Below are 6000 nucleotides of genomic sequence, written 5' to 3'. Positions count from 1 at the left end.
CTCGCGCGACCAATCACAAGCCGCGACGTCACCGCGACGTCACCGAAGGTCCTGGAAGGGCTGATTCTTAGGAAGGAAGGCTGCCGGAAAGAAGCAGGGCGCATCCGAGGGTGAGTATATTCCTATTAGGTATCGTCACGGAAGGAAGGCTGCCGGAAAGAAGCAGGGCGCGTCCGAGGGTGAGTATATACCTAATAGGAATATACTCACCCTCGGATGCGCCCTGCTTCTTTCCGGCAGCCTTCCTTCCTAAGAATCAGCCCTTCCAGGACCTTCGGTGATGTCGCGGCTTGTGATTGGTCGCGCGAGCGGTCACATGGGCGGCCGTGCGACCAATCACAAGCCGCGACGTCACCGCAAGGTCCTGGAAGGCTGATTCGAAGGAAGGAAGGTTCCCGGTTAGTACCAGGGCGCGTCAGAGGGTAAGTATGGCGATATTTTTTATTTTAATTCTTTATTTTACACTTAAATATGGATCCCAGGGCCTGAAGGAGAGTTTCCGCTCCTTCAGACCCTGGGAACCATTGGAAACCCAATGCACTGCATTGGGTTTCGAGTTTCGGCCGACCCAGACCCCGACTTTTTTATAGGATCGGCCGATTTCACTCGACCCGACTTTTGAAAAAGTCGAGTTTCGTGAAACCCGACCCGATCCTATAAAAGTAAAGGTCGCTCAACCCTAGTAACCACGAATCACAGACCGGGACAATAACACAGTGGATTACTGACTCATAAGCATGCAGCAAACGTGCTGCCAGCAAGTGCACACAAAAGCATTTGCTAATGTTCAAACAGCCAGGCTTAATAGTATCAGCGCATAGATAAGTGCTATGGTAATGGCCGTAAACTAAGGGTACCGTCACACTAAGCGACGCTGCAGCGATACCAACAACGATCCGGATCGCTGCAGCGTCGCTGTTTGGTCGCTGGAGAGCTGTCACACAGACAGCTCTCCAGCCACCAACGATGCCGGTAACCAGGGTAAACATCGGGTTACTAAGCGCAGGGCCTCGCTTAGTAACCCGATGTTTACCATGGTTACCATCGTTAAAGTAAAAAAAAACAACCACTACATACTTACCTACCGCTGTCTGTCCCCGGCGCTGTGCTTCTCTGCCCTGTGTAAGCACAGCGGCCGGAAAGCAGAGCGGTGACGTCACCGCTCTGCTTTCCGGCTGCCCGGCGCTCACAGCCAGAGCAGAGAAGCACAGCGCCGGGGACAGACAGCGGTAGGTAAGTATGTAGTGGTTGTTTTTTTTACTTTAACGATGGTAACCAGGGTAAACATCGGGTTACTAAGCGCGGCCCTGCGCTTAATAACCCAATGTTTACCCTGGTTACCAGCGAAGACATCGCTGAATCGGCGTCACACACGCCGATTCAGCGATGTCAGCGGGAGAGCCAGCGACGAAATAAAGTCCTGGCCTTTCTGCCCCGACCAGCGATATCACAGCAGGGGCCTGATCGCTGCTGCGTGTCACACTGGACGATATCGCTATCCAGGACGCTGCAACGTCACGGATCGCTAGTGGTATCGTCCAGTGTGACGGGGCCTTAATGTGCACACACTGCATATACAAAAATTCTAATTACCCATGTGGAGTAGAGTGGAGTAGAGGTCCCGTCTGGATCCCGGTTGCATACCCCAACGCGCGTTTCGCGTTCAAAAGTTGCCGCTTCCTCAGGGGGCGTGGCTTAATAAAGATCTCAGTCCCATTTAAATAATGGTCACATCCGATCATGTGACGAAATAGAAATAGCGCGTGGGCATGCGTGAACCGCACGCAGAGCCTCTAATGCGCTCCAGGTCTCACATCCGTCCGGCAGATACCGATCATGTGAGCGGGCCGGCGCCACGCCCACAACACATGACACAGGACCGCCGTCAGAGATGGAACCAAGTGCGCAATGAGCCCTACGTGCTGGTGTGCAGAACATCACCTGATGTCTGGATCTAAAGTGACAGTGCAATAAAGTGCAAGTATAGATAAAATTGAGTACTTATTAGTAGGGTTGAGCGAAACGGGTCGTTCATTTTCAAAAGTCGCCGACTTTTGGCAAAGTCGGGTTTCATGAAACCCGATCCGACCCCTGTGCGGGGTCGGCCATGCGGTACGCGACTTTCGCGCCAAAGTCGCGTTTCAATGATGCGAAAAACGACATTTCTCAGCCAATGAAGGTGAACGCAGAGTGTGGGCAGCGTGATGACATAGGTCCTGGTCCCCACCATCTTAGAGAAGGGCATTGCAGTGATTGGCTTGCTGTCTGCGGCGTCACAGGGGCTATAAAGGGGCGTTCCCGCCGACCGCCATCTTACTGCTGCTGATCTGAGCTTAGGGAGAGGTTGCTGCCGCTTCGTCAGAAGCAGGGATAGCGTTAGGCAGGGTCCATTAACCACCAAACCGCTTGTGCTGTAGCGATTTCCACTGTCCAACACCACCTTCGGTGTGCAGGGACAGTGGAAGCTACATTTTTTTTTTCTCAGAGCTGTAGCTCATTGGGCTGCCCTAGAAGGCTCCCTGATAGCTGCATTGCTGTGTGTACGCCGCTGTGCAAACCAACTGCTTTTTTCAAAGCACAAATCCTGTTGTTCCTTCCGTTCTGCACAGCTATCTTTTTTGTTTGTCCACACTTTTTATTTAATTTGTGCATCAGTCCACTCCTTATTGCTGCCTGCCATACCTGGCTGAGATTACTGCAGGGAGATAGTAATTGTAGGACAGTCCCTGTTTTTTTTTTTTTTTGTGGGAGATTAAGATTGGCATTTCTGCTAGAGTGCCATCCCTGTGTGTGCCATCTCTCACTCAGTGGGCCATAGAAAGCCTATTTATTTTTTTGCTTGATTTGGGTTCTAAAATCTACCTGAAAAAATCACTACATCAATCAGTGGGAGAAAAATATTGGCCTCAGGGCTTGTGTGCCACTCCTGACTCCTGTGTGTGCCATCTCTCACTCAGTGGGCCATAGAAAGCCTATTTATTTTTTTGCTTGATTTGGGTTCTAAATCCTACCTGAAAAAATCACTACATCAATCAGTGGGAGAAAAATATTGGCCTCTGGGCTTGTGTGCCACTCCTGACTCCTGTGTGTGCCATCTCTCACTCAGTGGGCCATAGAAAGCCTATTTATTTTTTTGCTTGATTTGGGTTCTAAAATCTACCTGAAAAAATCACTACATCAATCAGTGGGAGAAAAATATTGGCCTCAGGGCTTGTGTGTCACTCCTGACTCCTGTGTGTGCCATCTCTCACTCAGTGGGCCATAGAAAGCCTATTTATTTTTTTGCTTGATTTGGGTTCTAAAATCTACCTGAAAAAATCACTACATCAATCAGTGGGAGAAAAATATTGGCCTCAGGGCTTGTGTGCCACTCCTGACTCCTGTGTGTGCCATCTCTCACTCAGTGGGCCATAGAAAGCCTATTTATTTTTTTTGCTTGATTTGGGTTCTAAATCCTACCTGAAAAAATCAATAAATCAATCAGTGAGAGAAAAATATTGGCCTCTGGGCTTGTGTGCCACTCCTGTGTGTGCCATCTCTCACTCAGTGGGCCATAGAAAGCCTATTTATTTTTTTTCTTGATTTGGGTTCTAAAATCTACCTGAAAAAATCACTACATCAATCAGTGGGAGAAAAATATTGGCCTCAGGGCTTGTGTGCCACTCCTGACTCCTGTGTGTGCCATCTCTCACTCAGTGGGCCATAGAAAGCCTATTTATTTTTTTGCTTGATTTGGGTTCTAAATCCTACCTGAAAAAATCAATAAATCAATCAGTGGAAGAAAAATATTGGCCTCTGGGCTTGTGTGCCACTCCTGACTCCTGTGTGTGCCATCTCTCACTCAGTGGGCCATAGAAAGCCTATTTATTTTTTTGCTTGATTTGGGTTCTAAATCCTACCTGAAAAAATCACTACATCAATCAGTGGGAGAAAAATATTGGCCTCTGGGCTTGTGTGCCACTCCTGACTCCTGTGTGTGCCATCTCTCACTCAGTGGGCCATAGAAAGCCTATTTATTTTTTTGCTTGATTTGGGTTCTAAAATCTACCTGAAAAAATCACTACATCAATCAGTGGGAGAAAAATATTGGCCTCAGGGCTTGTGTGTCACTCCTGACTCCTGTGTGTGCCATCTCTCACTCAGTGGGCCATAGAAAGCCTATTTATTTTTTTGCTTGATTTGGGTTCTAAAATCTACCTGAAAAATTCACTACATCAATCAGTGGGAGAAAAATATTGGCCTCAGGGCTTGTGTGCCACTCCTGACTCCTGTGTGTGCCATCTCTCACTCAGTGGGCCATAGAAAGCCTATTTATTTTTTTGCTTGATTTGGGCTCTAAATCCTACCTGAAAAAATCAATAAATTAATCAGTGGGAGAAAAATATTGGCCTCTGGGCTTGTGTGCCACTCCTGACTCCTGTGTGTGCCATCTCTCACTCAGTGGGCCATAGAAAGCCTATTTATTTTTTTTGCTTGATTTGGGTTCTAAATCCTACCTGAAAAAAATCAATAAATCAATCAGTGAGAGAAAAATATTGGCCTCTGGGCTTGTGTGCCACTCCTGACTCCTGTGTGTGCCATCTCTCACTCAGTGGGCCATAGAAAGCCTATTTTTTTTTTTCTTGATTTGGGTTCTAAAATCTACCTGAAAAAATCACTACATCAATCAGTGGGAGAAAAATATTGGCCTCAGGGCTTGTGTGCCACTCCTGACTCCTGTGTGTGCCATCTCTCACTCAGTGGGCCATAGAAAGCCTATTTATTTTTTTTTCTTGATTTGGGTTCTAAAATCTACCTGAAAAAATCACTACATCAATCAGTGGGAGAAAAATATTGGCCTCAGGGCTTGTGTGCCACTCCTGACTCCTGTGTGTGCCATCTCTCACTCAGTGGGCCATAGAAAGCCTATTTATTTTTTTGCTTGATTTGGGTTCTAAAATCTACCTGAAAAAATCACTACATCAATCAGTGGGAGAAAAATATTGGCCTCAGGGCTTGTGTGCCACTCTTGACTCCTGTGTGTGCCATCTCTCACTCAGTGGGCCATAGAAAGCCTATTTATTTTTTTGCTTGATTTGGGTTCCAAAATCTACCTGAAAAAATCACTACATCAATCAGTGGGAGAAAAATATTGGCCTCAGGGCTTGTGTGCCACTCCTGACTCCTGTGTGTGCCATCTCTCACTCAGTGGGGCATAGAAAGCCTTTTTTTTTTAATTTGGTTTCTAAATTGTCCTTGAAAAAATCATTTTATTTTATTTGGTTTCTAAATTCTTCCTGAAAAAATCATTTTATTTTATTTTATTTCTAAAGTCTCCCTGAAACAAAAAAAAATAAATAAAACAGTGGGAGATTAATATTGCCCTTTCTGCTTGTGTGCCAGTCTTGACTCCTGGGTGTGCCATCTCTCTCTCTCTCTCAAATTGTGGGCCAAAGAAAGCCTATTTATTTTTTTGCTTGATTTGGGTTCCAAAATCTACCTGAAAAAATCACTACATCAATCAGTGGGAGAAAAATATTGGCCTCTGAGCTTGTGTGCCACTCCTGACTCCTGTGTGTGCCATCTCTCACTCAGTGGGCCATAGAAAGCCTTTTATTTTTATTTTGTTTCTAAATTGTCCCTGAAAAAATCATTTTATTTTATTTGGTTTCTAAATTCTTCCTGAAAAAATCATTTTATTTTATTTTGTTTCTAAAGTCTCCCTGAAAAAAATAAAAATAAATAAAACGGCGGGAGATTAATATTGCCCTTTCTGCTTGTGTGCCAGTCTTGACTCCTGGGTGTGCCATCTCTCTCTCTTTCTCTCTCAAATTGTGGGCCATAGAAAGCCTATTTATTTTTTTGCTTGATTTGGGTTCCAAAGTCTACCTGAAAAAATCAGTACATCAATCAGTGGGAGAAACATATTGGCCTCTGGGCTTGTGTGCCACTCCTGACTCCTGTGTGTGCCATCTCTCACTCAGTGGGCCATAGAAAGACTTTTTTTTTTTTTTTGTTTCT

This window comes from Ranitomeya imitator, chromosome 8 (genome assembly GCF_032444005.1).
Source record: "Ranitomeya imitator isolate aRanImi1 chromosome 8, aRanImi1.pri, whole genome shotgun sequence".
In the NCBI taxonomy this organism is placed as follows: domain Eukaryota; kingdom Metazoa; phylum Chordata; class Amphibia; order Anura; family Dendrobatidae; genus Ranitomeya; species Ranitomeya imitator.
The sequence above is the reverse complement of the archived record's forward strand: the minus strand, read 5'-3'. Positions refer to the sequence as shown.